Source organism: Fundulus heteroclitus, chromosome 2, assembly GCF_011125445.2.
Source record: "Fundulus heteroclitus isolate FHET01 chromosome 2, MU-UCD_Fhet_4.1, whole genome shotgun sequence".
Lineage (NCBI taxonomy): Eukaryota > Metazoa > Chordata > Actinopteri > Cyprinodontiformes > Fundulidae > Fundulus > Fundulus heteroclitus.
In genome coordinates, this window is record NC_046362.1 from 27,133,740 (window position 1) to 27,149,472 (window position 15,733).

The 15,733-nt window shown below is 39.3% G+C and overlaps 1 long non-coding RNA gene and 4 other non-coding genes across 5 annotated transcripts; all 5 read left to right on the forward strand.

Moving 5' to 3' along the window:
- The first annotated feature begins 477 nt into the window (after positions 1-477).
- LOC110367731 lies at positions 478-13,011 on the forward strand. Its single transcript, XR_004932185.1, has 4 exons — positions 478-504; positions 6,312-6,404; positions 6,632-6,719; positions 12,208-13,011. It is a non-coding gene; the product is annotated as an uncharacterized LOC110367731 (long non-coding RNA).
- Positions 2,102-2,265, forward strand: LOC118557329. Its single transcript, XR_004927807.1, has one exon. It is a non-coding gene; the product is annotated as a U1 spliceosomal RNA (small nuclear RNA).
- LOC118557354 lies at positions 3,135-3,298 on the forward strand. Its single transcript, XR_004927827.1, has one exon. It is a non-coding gene; the product is annotated as a U1 spliceosomal RNA (small nuclear RNA).
- Positions 4,800-4,963, forward strand: LOC118557357. Its single transcript, XR_004927828.1, has one exon. It is a non-coding gene; the product is annotated as a U1 spliceosomal RNA (small nuclear RNA).
- A 211-nt stretch (positions 13,012-13,222) lies between the features above and the next one.
- On the forward strand, positions 13,223-13,386 carry LOC118557360. The gene has a single exon (XR_004927829.1). It is a non-coding gene; the product is annotated as a U1 spliceosomal RNA (small nuclear RNA).
- The last annotated feature ends 2,347 nt before the right edge of the window (positions 13,387-15,733 follow it).

Genomic DNA, 15,733 nt, shown 5'->3' on the forward strand with positions numbered 1-15,733 from the left:
TGCAGGCACTTTGTAACACCTGGGTACTTAATTTTGTAATGTGATTCAGACCCATTCATTATGGTAGCGATGCAGCGTGTGCACCAGCATGTAATGAGGCATCTACATATAGTATGTCTGAGTTCAAGAAAGTCTCTGTAGTTTCTTAAGGTTAAAAAACGTTTTGATTAGAGGTTGCTTTTATAAAGTCAAGGGATGAAAAGCATGCAGCCATTTGGCCTTTCTGGCTGGAGGACCAATATTGCAAGCTACCTCTGTTGAAAATCGTTTTCTGTTGTGAATTGTGAATGTTTAAAATATTTGAAACAATAGGATTTATTTCCGGTAAAGTTTATTAATCTAACTTTTTATGTTTTTCCACAGTTGAAAGATGGATTTATTCCTCCTTGGAAACAAACAGGATGTGGTTTTGCTTCAAGTTAAAAACTAGGCCATTTCTCAATTCATTCCGGCCAGCAGGTGGCAGTAAAAAGAGTCTGGAAACAAACAGGAAGTGGACATACTGTAAGTTAAAAACGTTTTTTTTTTTATTTTTTATTCAATATCCTAACGCAAAGATGTGGAACAAAAAAAGAGGGTCTTACAAATTGTACTTTATTTTATTCTGGACCCATACAAAGATGTTTGCCTTGTTTTGTAGTTGAAAGAGATATGTTAGTTTTAGTTAGGGTAATACAGCATTGCATTGTGGGTAAAGAAACGCTATTTTAAACCTTAAATCTAACTGCTGTCAGGTCTCCTGTTTACAACCAAGTAAGGCTAGTATGTTTAAGTGGTATATGACGAGTGTTGGAGAGTAACGGATTACATGTAACGACGTTACGTAATTTTATTACAAAAAAAAGTAACTGAAATTTGTTACAGTTACAATGAGAAAATATGTAATTCAGTTACAGTTACTTCTGAAAATATTAAGAATTACAAATTTAGTTTAGTTAGTTAGGTCGCCAGTCTGTCGCAGGACAACACAGAGACAAACAACCATTCACACCTAAGGACAATTTGGAGAAGCCAATTAACCCAACAGTCATGTTTTTGGACTGTGGGAGGAAGCCGGAGTACCCGGAGAGAACCCATGCATGCACAGGGAGAACGTGCAAACTCCATGCAGAAAGACCCAGGGGTGTACTTGAACCCAGGACCTTCTTGCTGCATGGCAACAGTGCTACCCACTGCGCCACTGTGCAGCCCAGCATTTTACCCTCCTCAAAATGCTGCCAAGCCACAAATTTAGTTAAATTTTTTAAAAAAATATAAAGAAAAACCTTTGCGAAATATGTAATGATATTTTTATTGTTTTGCGCCCTGTATGTAAAAATCTATAATATTACAGCAGCAAATTATCAAAGCTTTTCAAAGCCTGTTTAAAAGCTCCAAATGGGGCTTTAGATCATACAGCAAAAATTGTGCTGTCATTGTTTTACAGGGCAGAATTTGCATTTGCTGACTCTTGTCCTTTAACTACTGATGGATATACAGGAATAGAGTCATACAAGTGTCAATTCCTCCGAGATAGCAGGGGATGCAATTTTTGGCAAGGAGTTGCCGAAAAATTCATCCTCCTTGTTTTAAACTTAAAAATCGTCACACACACATGAAACTTTTTCATTAAACGGATGCCTTCTCCATTAGATTTATAAGTAACTGTCACATGATGAAGTCAGGAAGTACTTGGAGGATTCAGATAACAGCATTAAATCACTTCAAGCATTTCCCATCATTAAGCATCTTTTTATCAAGTACAATACCACATTGCCATCCAGTGCTCCAGTAGAGCGCCTCTTTTTTAAGGTTCACATTTAGTTCTCAAAAATTAAATGTTGAACATGAGTCAATACTCATTAAAACCTTAAAGTAATCAAAAAGTAATCAAAAGTAATTAGTTACATTACTTTGTAAAAGTAATCGTTAAAGTTACACTATTACATTTTAAACAAAGTAACTTGTAACTGTAACGGATTACATTTTTAAAGTAACTTACCCAACACTGTATATGACTCCATCCTCCTGGCTCTGGTTCTGTTGTGCTACAGTGTTCTGGCACCATGATCCATCTAGGTGTGTGTGTGAAAGACATCCCGGTACGTGAGTGGAGCAACTCATACTTACCTGGCAGGGGAGATACCATGATCAAGAAGGTGGTTCACCCAAGGTGAGGCTCAGCCATTGCACTTCGGCTGTGCTGACCCTTGCGAATTCCCCAAATGTGGGAATCTCGACTGCATAATTTCTGGTAGTGGGGGACTGCGTTCGCGCTCTCCCCTGATTTAATGTTCAAAGAAACTCACTTAAAGTAGGACTTTTCACTTCTGTGTTAGGTACTTTCAGAATCAAATTCTCTAGTATATTCACAGTGTTACTGAGGTGAAATTTCTTATTGGACACTCTATCTTAGAGTGAACATAATGAAGGCAGATTAACAAACAGGCAATGAACAAGGGTTACAGTGTTTCGTTGTAGCTTTCAAGAGGGATTAAAAAAATTAGGAGTAGGAGAGATATAGTCCTTATGTTGTGCATCAGGTCTGTTGTTGCAACAATAGACATCAGTCAAAAAATTAGGGAAGGCATATTTGCTGTCGCCCTGTCCCTAAAACTGAGGATTTGGACAGGCATGTCTAGAACTAATATGTTGCTGTTAATACTGGGGATTAAGCCCTTTACACATATAACCGACTGTTTCTGCTTCCAAGTGGCCCTCCAGACTATAATATTGCTTGAAATAATTTGTGATCCACATCAATGTAAAGCTAGGCTTGCATAACATGTAGTGTTTGTGTCGTCTCCCCTTGTTGCCCCTTTCTCTAGTCTCTCCCCCACGTTTGTGTGCTGTGTTAACAGCCGCCCCTCCCCCTCCTGCTCAACTGGGACAGAGAAAACAGACGGAGGAGGTGACGAGGAGGCATGGCTCCCAATCAGGAGCCGGCTCCCATCGTTCACTTCAAAGAGGCGGCATTCAACATATAATATTTAACCAGAGTAACAACAGTTTTAATTACTGTCCTTATCTTTATCTCATATTAAAAAAACACAACATCTTCCTGGCTCTGGTTCTGTTGTGCTGCAGTGTTCTGGCACCATGATCCATCTAGGTGTGTGCGTGAAAGACATCCCGGTGCGTGAGTGGAGCAACTCATACTTACCTGGCAGGGGAGATACCATGATCAAGAAGGTGGTTCACCCAAGGTGAGGCTCAGCCATTGCACTTCGGCTGTGCTGACCCTTGCGAATTCCCCAAATGTGGGAATCTCGACTGCATAATTTCTGGTAGTGGGGGACTGCGTTCGCGCTCTCCCCTGATTTTATGTTCAAAGAAAATCACTTAAAGTAGGATGTTTAACATCTGTGTGAAATATATCTAAAGTGAGTTTGCCTCCGCATGGAAGAGAAGATAATTGCAGCAGTGATATACTGTCATTTTATTTGTTTTAGAGTTTATGTAAACATACTTTTTACCAGAAACTTTCAGGAATCTCGCCACTAGTCAAACTGTTTAATACACAGACTTGTTTGTTGGTTGCACTTTTATGTTCAACAAGGGTTGAACATAAAAGGCTATTCTCTTGAACAATAATATTCTAATTAATAAAAACAGTTAAATTTTTTGTGTTAAATAGTCCTTTTTTATAAACATAATTATCTGCAGGCCATTTTTGTTGCTTGTGGTTAATGCAGAGAAAAGTAAAAAAGAAATCGCAAGTATGGTTAAAATAAATTGCAGTTTTTTTTGTTTGTTTTTTTTGCAAAATCATACAGCCCTACTACAGTATGTATATACTTTTTACTTGTAGATTAAGATCATAGTAAATATATCTGTCCAAACTTTTTGTCATGTGGGTGAAGAATGTCAACAGTGCTACAGGGCCAGAAAAATGCGGATGTTTTTTTTATAAAAATTAAAACTTTCAAGATCACGTACTTTTTCAATAGCCTTAACAATATATTAAGCATGCAACAGTTTAAGTGCGTAAAGTAGTCAAAGCAGAACCTTGTTAACCAGCACTATCTAGACAGTGAGATGCACATTTAAGGAGTTACCTCATCTTTACAGCCAGTACCTTTATCTTTCAGTTGTCTAATGAGGTGTTAGGACTCTTGAAGCATGAAGTTAACTTCAGTCATTTGCTTCTGCCCTCTTAACTGGTAAAAAATGAGAAGTAATTGTAATAAATTAGACTGGTTAGTTTCAGTGTTCTTTAGTTTAATTATATTTTTGGTAGAAGATATCCTGGCTATTAAATAAATGCAGCATCAGTGGTTTATTTAGTCAGGTTGAAGCTGGATTTTCCTGTTAATTTGTCACATTGTCTTCTTAGCTAAAAGCTTTTCAGCGCGTTTACCAGCAGGTGGCAGCACCAGACTTGTTTCTCTGAACAAAGGAGCAGGAAGTAGTTGTGCTGCAAGTAAAACAAGCATATTATTGTTTCTATTCAGTCTGATGTGTTTTAAAATTCTTGTACATAAGATATTGATTAATACTCTGCATAATTGATTTTTGTTGGGTTGTTGCTGTTTTGTAGGAGGTTAAAAATAGAGGAAATATGTTATTGGTCTGTTAGCTTTAGCTTGTCTTCTGACCGCAATGAATTCTGGGTAACATAACGGTATTTAAAAACCTTATATCTAACCTAATTGCTGTTTTTTTTTTTTTTTTTTTTTACCACATAGTCAGTGCAGTGTGCTTTTACTTGTAGAATGACATCCTCCTGGCTCTGGTTCTGTTGTGCTACAGTGTTCTGGCACCATGATCCATCTAGGTGTGTGTGTGAAAGACATCCCGGTGCGTGAGTCAAGCAACTCATACTTACCTGGCAGGGGAGATACCATGATCAAGAAGGTGGTTCACCCAAGGTGAGGCTCAGCCATTGCACTTCGGCTGTGCTGACCCTTGCGAATTCCCCAAATGTGGGAATCTCGACTGCATAATTTCTGGTAGTGGGGGACTGCGTTCGCGCTCTCCCCTGATTTGATGTTCAAAGAAAAGTGTGTGTGACTGTTGGAAACGATTTTCCTCACTGCAATGGGACTTTTACACTATATTAGGCAATCCATGCACCCTAGCAGATGTTTGGGTTATAATGTGGTTTCTCCTCCACATTAATGTCAACCTATGTTCACTTGAAGTGTATTCATGTTTTCTCCCCTTGTTTCTCTCCGTCTCCCTCCCCCCATTTGTGTGTGCAGTGCAACCCCTCCCCCTCCTGCTCAGCAGTACCACGGCACACATCTTGTGGAGAAAAAGGAGGGGGTGGCAGGGAATGGCTCACATCATTCACTTCAAATGGCTCGTCCACATCTGACGCATCGTTATAAGTCACGTTTACATGTTTAAGATTTAAACATGTGGATTTTAAATGTTTGTTTAGCTGCCGTAACAATTAAACAATATGTGCATTTTAGTCCTAAATGGTGAAAAGGACAGTGTGTAACTAATTAGTTTTTTTTATTCAGGTATTGCTTTAATAAATGCGTATTAAGGCTAATAATAGTCGTTAAAAAAATGAAAATATTTTCATAGTTTAGAATGACTTATTTATAAGTACATAGGCGGTGTGCCCAATGGAAGACTCCGTGTTGCGTCACCATTTTTGATTATAGTAGCTGATAGGGAACAAACTTGTTTGCCTTAAATGTTTTACCTCTATATGAACACATGGAGGAGTATAAAACAAGCAAAGATGACCGTAGCTCATTCTACTAGCTGTGTTTTTTGTTTTTTACCACCATCAGCATTAGATATAGACTTGCATAAAAACGAGTGCCTTTATTTTATTTTGGAGAATAAACATATTTGTAGATATGCTATAAATTAATAGATTTGCACAATGTTTAAGTGGACCACGTACATCATATTTCAGCTGGTTTTCAGCTCATTCATTGGTGTTTGTGTGTTTATCAATAAAACTTTGCAAGGATAAATTCCGCCTAAACTTTTTTTTTTGTGTTTCTGGTTCTATATCTTTCTATTACATTCTTTTGACCACTCCACAGTTTTTTATATTATGAAAATTCAGCTTCTTAATGAAAAAAGGAGGTATACTACTTGACTGAAACTTTTAATATGGTGTTATAGCACCACAATTGGATAAAAAAAAAAAAAGAAGTCCAGGTGACTATTTACCCCAAAAAGGCCTTAGACCTTGAAGGGGTAACATATATTAACTTAAGACTATTTATAACTGGTATAACTGAATTGTAAAAATTTCAGCTTACTCAGAATACTTTGCATTTTATTTCCACTCCGCTTAAACTAAAAGTATTTGCTTACATTTGTTTGATAAGTTTGTACCCTGGAAATTTCTTTTAACACAGATACATGCAGTAGAAACAGGTTGGTGTGGCCACAGAGGACTACAGTTTCCCGTAGTAAAAGCACACCTGCTATAAAATGAAACCCTTCAGATAGTAAGTAAATCTTAAATTAAGTATCACCTTTTCATGCTATACAGACCACAAAGAGCTTCACAATGAACATTAAAACAAGAAATACAAGTCAAAAATAGATTTTAAATGTTTTTCCGTTCTTTAAAAAAAAAAAAACAGCTTGCATTGATCGGGGCCAAAGGAAGAGATTGCTAGAGTATGAGTGCCACTGAAGAAAAAGCTCTTTTTGTCTTTTGTTATCATTTTAGTCTGGGGGACAATCAGCAGGAGTGCAACACAGGACCTTTGGGATGGATGGAAAAGTCATCTGATGTCTGTCCATGAAGAACTCTTCAGGTAACAAGAATCTTTAAATGTACTCTTAAGATGAACGGGCAGCCAATGAAGTTGCATTAGCAGGGGATTCACATGTAAGAACAGCATGATTTTATCAGAACCCTAGCAGAACCATTATGAACAACCTGCATCTGCTCTAGGGAGGTTCTGCTCAGACGTGTGTAAAGTACACAACCATAATCCAGACTTGAGAACAAAAGCGTCACTAATTATTTCTAGTTCATGACGAGAGACACTGGAGCCAAATACTCTGGAAATTGCCTCATCAACCTTATGTGAGTAAAAGCAATAGTTTGTAAATCTGAGTTGTTGGCATTGTTTTAAAATAGATGCAGTGTTTCCCATAGGTTGAGAATTTACTTGTGTTGGGCATTACAGTGTTTTTCCAATTATAGCGTAGCATGGTGCTTGATGAACAGGTTCAGAATAAACTCATCAAAGGCTCATGAACTCTATTACACAAATCATCAATATCAACATGTCTTAGAAATGTAATTATTTACATTTTAAACAAATGATTACGAGCATGAACAAAAATACTTACAAAGAAATCTTCAGATATTCAATTGTAAAACAATTTACAAAGTTGACAGCTTCTGTCATTTCTGGAATTAATCTTTCATTACTGTGGAAAAAAAAGTCCTGCATGTATGGAAAGGCTTCAGGGGCAGGTCCATGAAGGCAATTCTCAAGTATGCAGCAAGGTGCTCTCCTGAAGTTTGTCTTGCAGGTCACTTTTAATCCTGTTCATTGCTTAGACGTCTCGTTCACTATTTCCACTTGACACAGGGATGACTAGTGCCGCTGCAGCTAGTTGACTCAGGCAAGAGTAGACGTACTGGCCAGATCTTCCATTATTGATCCTTGGCTTTTGCCCTACCAGGGTAGAAAAGAGTTGACACAAAATAAAAAAGAAATGTAAATGTCAGCGCAGATTTCCGGAGATATCAAAGCGTTTTTAGTGGGGTTTAAGATTTTTTTTTTCAAACCAACAAAGACAAATTAGGTGGCCTGAATAAAACACAACTACTGAAGACATACCTGACAACATACAGGGGTCGGACAATGAAACTGAAACACCTGGTTTTAGACCACAATAATTTATTTGTATGGTGTAGGGCCTCCTTTTGCGGCCAGTACAGCGTCAATTTGTCTTGGGAATGACATATACAAGTCCTGCACAGTGGTCAGAGGGATTTTAAGCCATTCTTCTTGCAGGATAGTGGGCAGGTCACGAAGTGATGCTGGTGGAGGAAAATGTTTCCTGACTCGCTCCTCTAAAACACCACAAAGTGGCTCAATAATATTTAGATCTGGTGACTGTGCAGGCCATGGGAGATGTTCAACTTCACTTTCATGTTCATCAAACCAATCTTTCACCAGTCTTGCTGTGTGTATTGGTGCATTGTCATCCTGATACACGGCACCTCCTTCAGGATACAATGTTTGAACCATTGGATGCACATGGTCCTCCAGAATGGTTCGGTAGTCCTTGGCAGTGACGCGCCCATCTAGCACAAGTATGGGGCCAAGGCAATGCCATGATATGGCAGCCCAAACCATCACTGATCCACCCCCATGCTTCACTCTGGGCATGCAACAGTCTGAGTGGTACGCTTCTTTGGGGCTTCTCCACACCGTAACTCACCGTAATGTGGGGAAAACAGTAAAGATGGACTCATCAGAGAACAATACATGTTTCAAATTGTCCACAGCTCAAGATTTGCGCTCTTTGCACCATTGAAACCGACGTTTGGCATTGGCACGAGTGACCAAAGGTTTGGCTATAGCAGCCCGGCTGTGGATATCGACCCTGTGGAGCTCCCGACGGACAGATTTGATGGAAACAGGAGAGTTGAGGTGCACATTTAATTCTGCCGTGATTTGGGGAGCCGTGGTTTTATGTTTTTTGGATACAATCCAGGTTAGCACCCGAACATCCCTTTCAGACAGCTTCCTCTTGCGTCCACAGTTAATCCTGTTGGATGTGGTTCATCCTTCTTGGTGGTATGCTGACATTACCCAGGATACCGTGGCTCTTGATACATCACAAAGACTTGCTGTCTTGGTCACAGATGCGCCAGCAAGACATGCACCAAAAATTTGTCCTCTTTTGAACTCTGGTATGTCACCCATAATGTTGAGTGCATTGCAATATTTTGAGCAAAACTGTGCTCTTACCCTGCTAATTGGACCTTCACACTCTGCTCCTATTGGTTCAATGTGCAATTAATGAAGATTGGCCACCAGGCTGGTCCAATTTAGCCATGAAACCTCCCACACTAAAATGAGAGGTGTTTCAGTTTTATTGTCCAGCCCCTGTATATGACTGGTTGCAGAGAGAGGAGCAGTTGTATTGTTGTATTAAGTCTGGGGTAGCAGAAGTATTGTGGTGGTGCAGGGCATGTATGTAAAGCAGCAGTGAGGTGTGCTGTAGGTGTAAAAGAGGAGTTCAAGGTGGAAAGGGGACTGCATCAAGGAGGGGCTCTGAGCCCCTTCTTGTTTGCTGTGGTGCTGAACGGGTTGAGAGATGAGGTTAGACAGGAATTGCCATGGACTATGATGTTTGCAGATATCTGCGGAGAGAGCGGGAAACGAGACGGAGAAAATCTAGAGAGATGGAGGTTTAACCTGGAAAGAAGAGAATTGAGGGTTAACCGTTGTGAGACGTGCATGAATGAGAGGGACCCCAGTGGAAGTTACAGGGAGTACAGATAAAGATAGTGGAGGATATTAAAGTCAAACAAAACCCTGGAAATGTTTTTTTTTCACTTTTATTATATATTGGCAAACGACAAGTATCACTAGGAATTTTGTACCTATATAGAGTAAAACTGTATTTTATTTTTCTTTATCTTTTCAGTGCTTTTCGTGGGTGCTGCTATCTTGGCATCCTGTCACTCAAATCACTTGATTATTCATAACTGTAACGTACCAACCGCATCAGGGCCAGGAATCCAAATATAGGTCCAAGGCAATAGTCGTCATTTTCGAACTGTTAACATATCATCAAACTATCTCATCAAAAGTGCTACTATCCATTCCCTGCTTCTTCCCACGGGCAGAAAATGTGGGAAATGTAGGAATTTGTCACAAGAAATCTAGGCTATAGGTACGCTCAAATATGAAGAGTAAAACATCCACGCGGCTCACAATATCCACACAGGACACGGCGTATGTGGGAGTCTCAACTTCCCAGAATCATATTCAGGCTCAAACATATCAGGTTGGATGTCATTTAAAGACATTTCCACTTTGCTCACAGGATTTACTGAGCTTGTGAAGAATGACGACTGACAGCTTGCAGTATGATGGGAAGGAGTTTTTACACTCTTCATGGTGCAGTTCATACGTCACTTCCTAATAATGGGGATTGCTTATAGTATATCTAGGGCTGGGCAAGTTAACGCGTTAATTTCGCGTTAATTCATTAGACTATTAACGGCGATATTTATTTTATCGCGCATTAACGCATGTTGCTCACATGCTTTCAGTCAGTGTCAGTCAGCAGGCGCGCTGACTGCAGCGTGCTGTCAAGGCAGCACTCTCCCGCTCCCCCTCCCCTCTCGTACATGGCTCAGCGGCGCCAGCCAATCAGCACGCAGGCTCAGCCTGGCCCGCCCACTCAGCTCTCACACAAACTTAATACACAAACAGCTGAGAGAGACCGCAGCAGCGAAAAAACATGAACAAGGGAAGTAGCACCGTTTGGCTTTATTTTAATACCGTAAATGAAATCAAGCTGTATGTTTTGTAAAAAGCCGGTTGATTTCAGTGGAAACACAACAAATTTATCTAAGCACGTGAAAAAACATGAGCAAGAAAAACGTAGAGCCACAGAAACGGAGAGAGGAGACGAAACTTCTGTCATTGCCCCCCGACAGACCCACAGACGTCTCTGACTGAGGCGTTTCAGTCCTCCAGGGAACATCCAGGTAGATCAGTGGATGGACGGATGGATGGATGGATGTTACTGGAGCCCACACATAACATGTAATTAAGACGTTGAAAGAACCCAGTACATATATTAAAAAGTGTTATTTAAGATAAGAAAACATTAGCTAATCCTTTTTTTATCCCACGACGGGGAAATTTATAGGATTAAAGCAACAGGCAGGTGCATACAACACAGACAAAATTACATAAGGATTGAAATATATAAGAGGTGGATTAGCGAAAAAACACTGAACATAACATTATTATTATTGTTATTATTATTATTATTATTATTATTATTATTATTATTATTATTATTTAATTGTAATAATAAAATAAAAACCACAAAACCCAAAAGGTCAACAGTTTCATGATACATCAAGCTTAGGGACTGGCTAATATACAGCAGGTCAAAAAAGGCCATATTTTGGCTGCAGTGCTTGCTGTTCTCTTATGAAGAAAAGATCAACTAGTGCACTAAATTCAATAGATGGGTTGAAAATATACAGTATAAAATAAGTGCTACAAATGTTACAACACTTTTGTTCATATGGCAGCAGAACATTAAAATAAAAGTGCTCTTTACACTACTTTTGAATTCATTCTTGGAGTTTGTAAATACAATGCGATTAATCGCGATTAATCAGGGCGATTAATCGCGATTAAAAATTTTAATCGTTGCCCAGCCCTAAGTATATCACTAATATTTTGGGGGTGTCAGGACACATTATGTAGCATGTGTCGATTATGTTTGCACCCCTAAGAATACAGCACGTTTTACATGAAATTAGTTGTATACTTTTGTTTGACTTTAAGTACTTGGAGTCAACAGCCCAGAGTAGGTGTCTGCAACCTGCAACCTTCCAAAGTTAATGTGCCATATACACCATAGCAGCACCAATTTTAAAGTTATACTCTATAAACTAAAGCTTTGACAGATGTTGTCAAAATGCAGATCAGCTATTTTTGAAAAAACGTATCCATAATAAGAAAACCATAATTCCAAAGTAAACCATACAAGAGAAAATGCAAATGATATTAATAATTTAGAAAACAAAAATGGGCAACAAAAATAATCCAATTAGGAGATGTATTTGAAGAAAGATAATCTAAATGTAGGATATAGCTGTGTATGGAAGAGGAAACAAAATTAAAATGCTACATGACCATGTGCAAATGGTAACTAATATAACTATTGTTCTAGGTTTGGTCCTGTGTTTTGTATGATGTAAATGAAACTTCTCGATTATGTTGCATTCATTTAAGAAAAGTAGTTTAAAAATAAAAAAAAAATTAGAAAATATGGCACTTGGGGCTTTAAATAGTCAGGGATAGGTCCTCAAATTTAAATAGACATAGATTGGACCAGTAATGAGTGTAGATTGTGGGAGATCTTCTGTGCGAAATCAGGGATCTGGACCCAACAAACATCTGGCTACTAGAGAAGACTACTGGTCCATGAGAAGTAGAACCTACTACTAATAATAATAATTTTGTCATTGCAACATACATTCTAATAAAAATTATCTTCTGCATTTAATCCGTCCCTCAGGTAGCAGTGGTCCTCTACTGTGCAGCGCCTGGAGAGCATTCTGGGGTAAAGGGACCCGTAGTGGCAGTCTGCGGGCATTGAACCAGGAACCCTGCAGCCTCTCCAGGACACAAACGGCCTTCTCTCTAACCCCTAGGCCACCACTCCCCAAAAGCCTTTCCTTGTAGAGATTGAACGCTGCTCTCCCACATGGGAGGTAAGCACCCTAATCACTCAGCTCTAGAGTGAGCTAGACTGTAAGATACACATTTAAGGAAGTTAGCTCACCTTTACAGCGGCACCTTTACTTTTTAATTGACCAATGAGATGTTTAACTCTTGAAGCATGAAGTTAACTTGATTTATTTACATTTGTCATTTTTAACCAATAACATATGAATAAGTCAAAAATGAACAGAAGTAATTGCAATATATTTTACTGGTTCTTTAATCATGTTTTGGGTAGAAAATATCCCTGCTGCTAAAGAACTGCAGCATCAGTGGTTTATTTAGTCAGGTTGAAGCTGGATTTTCCTGTTAATTTGTCACATTGTCTTCTTGGCTAAAAGCTTTTCAGCGCGTTTACCAGCAGGTGGCAGCACCAGACCTGTTTCTCTGAACAAAGAAGCAGGAAGTAGTTGTGCTACAACTAAGTAAAACAAGGATATTATTGTTTTGTATTCAGTCTGATGTGTTTAAAATGCTTGTAAATAAGATATTGATTAATACTCTGCATATTTGATTTTTGCTGGGATGGTTGCTGTTTTGTAGGAGGTTAAAAATAGAGGAAATATGTTCTTGGTCTGTTAGCTTTAGCTTGTCTTCTGCCGCATTGAATTCTGGGTAACCTAACGGTATTCAAAAATCTTATATCTAACCTGATTGCTGTTTTTTTTACCACATAGTCAGTGCAGTGTGCTTTCACTTGTAGAATGACATCCTCCTGGCTCTGGTTCTGTTGTGCTACAGTGTGCTGGCACCATGATCCATCTAGGTGTGTGTGTGAGAGACATCCCGGTGCGTGAGTGGAGCAACTCATACTTACCTGGCAGGGGAGATACCATGATCAAGAAGGTGGTTCACCCAAGGTGAGGCTCAGCCATTGCACTTCGGCTGTGCTGACCCTTGCGAATTCCCCAAATGTGGGAATCTCGACTGCATAATTTCTGGTAGTGGGGGACTGCGTTCGCGCTCTCCCCTGATTTAATGTTCAAAAATAATCATGAGAATAACTGTGCTTTATGTTAAGCTCAATGATCTGTTGTTGCAGCAATAGATGTCAGGCAAAAATTTAGGGAAGGTGTGTTTACTGTTGGCCCGTTCCTAAGCCTGAGGATTTGGACAGGCATATCTAGAACTAATATGCTGCTGTTAATACTGGGGATTAAGCCCTTTTATACAGAACAGGCTATTTCTGCTTCCAAGTGGCCCTCCAGACTATAATGTTTCTTGAATTAATTAATGATCCACATCAATGTAAAGCTAAGCTTGCATAACATGTAGTGTTTGGGGTCGTCTCCCCTTGTTGCCCCTTTCTCTGGTCTCTCCCCCACGTTTGTGTGCTGTGTTAACAGCCGCCCCTCCCCCTCCTGCTCAACTAGGACAGAGAAAACAGACGGAGGAGGTGACGAGGAGGCATGGCTCCCAATCATGAGCCGGCTCCCATCCCAACATATAATCTTTAACCAGAGTAACAACACTTAATCACTGTCTTACGGTATCTCATATTAAAAAAAAACAGAATATTCCTTGCTTTCCAACATGAATCTTTCACATAGTGAACTGTCATCCACCAATGATATTCATTCCTTCCCCAGTTTCCCTTAAAATGGCCATTTGCTATTATTTCAGAGTTCCTACTGGTGTCAATATTCAAAGGGTAAACCATTTTTTCATCTACCCTCGCTTGCTTTATAAGACATTTCCTCTGTCCGGACATGTTGGTTTCCACACAGTCTGTAATAAAAGGAATGAGTTTCAGGAGCAATCTCTTGAATATAAATTGCTTCTTTTCCATCATCCCTAATCAGTATCTATCTAAAAAATTATTTGGATTGAAAACGTTTCTAAATCTATCTTGTGCGTTTCTCATGTTCCTCCAAATCTTTTACTTTGCTTTTTCCATTCAAAGCTATAATTTCTCTCTTTTTTTTTTTTTTTTTTTTTTTTTTTTTTACGTTTAACTCGCTTACGTGAAAATCCAAATGCAGAAGATAATACTTTTTAACCTGTTTCCAAGGCAAATTTATTTGTATAGCACATTTCAGTACAGAGACAATGCAAAGTGCTTAACATGATTCAAATATAGGAAAATAAAACAGAATAAAAGCAAGCAGGAGTAAAATGCAGAAACAAAATAGAACATGGGAGAATAGAAACTAAAAGCAAACAAGTAAAAACAGTTGGACTACAAAGTGAACTAATGATGTTTCAGTAAAACAGTTTAACTAGAACAGTCGAAGGCAATCCTAAACAAATTTTAATTTTTAATCTTGATTTAAAGGAACTCAGGCTTTCTGCACTTTTACAGTTTTCTGGAAGTTTGTTCCAGATCAGTGGAGCATAGGAACTAAATGCTGCTTCTCCTTGTTTAGTTCTGGTTCTAGGTATGCAGAGCAGGCTGGAGCCAGAAGACCTGAGTGGTCTGGATGATTGATACACTGATAACAAGTCTGTGATGTATTTAGTTGCTAAGCCATTTAGGGATTTATAACTGACAGAAGGATTTTAAAGTCTATTCTCTGAGATACAGGGAGCCAGTGTAAGGACTTTAGAACTGGGGTTATGTGCTCTACTTTCTTAGTCTTAGTGAGGACGCGGGCAGCAGCGTTCTGGATCAGCTGCAGCTGTCTGATCCACTTTTTAGGCAGACCTGTGAAAACACCATTGCAGTAATCAATTCTACTAAAGATAAAAGTATGGATTAGTTTTTTCAGATCCTGCTGAGACATCAGTCCTTTAATCCTGGAAATGTTCCTCAGGTGATAGAAAGCCGACCTTGTAATTGTCTTTAGATGCTTTTGGAGGTTCACGTCTGAGTCCATCACTGGACCCAGACGTGCTCACACCTTCTGCATGCCAGAGTGGAAGCCATCCACTATGGCATGCATAAGGTGTGAGCTGTAACAGAAGTTGTTGGCATGCAGAGCTTCAAGCTTAGCATCTACTGCAAATAAGGTTGGAATTAATTCTGCGTAATAGCACGGTGACTGGCTCTGCAATCGGTCTATTGCCTGCGCAAGGGGTTTCAGGACTTTGGTATTTTCTTCAATGTACTCCATCTCTGTATCCTTAAATAATGGCAGGTTTAACTTTTTCATGAGATCAGGGAGTGTCTCACGGATGCTGCAGAGCTGATAATGGCTGTCATATAGAGTTCCAACGTGTGGCACAAGGTGTAATCAACTTAAATATCAGTACTGCAGACACCACTTCCGCACTTTTAGGCCTTCCTGCTGCGTTCCACAAGGCAGAACATTTTCCCCATTGTAGAGTTGTTAAGACGCGACAAGCTAGAATGTTCTTTCATGGCCTTTTTTTCAGTTGTC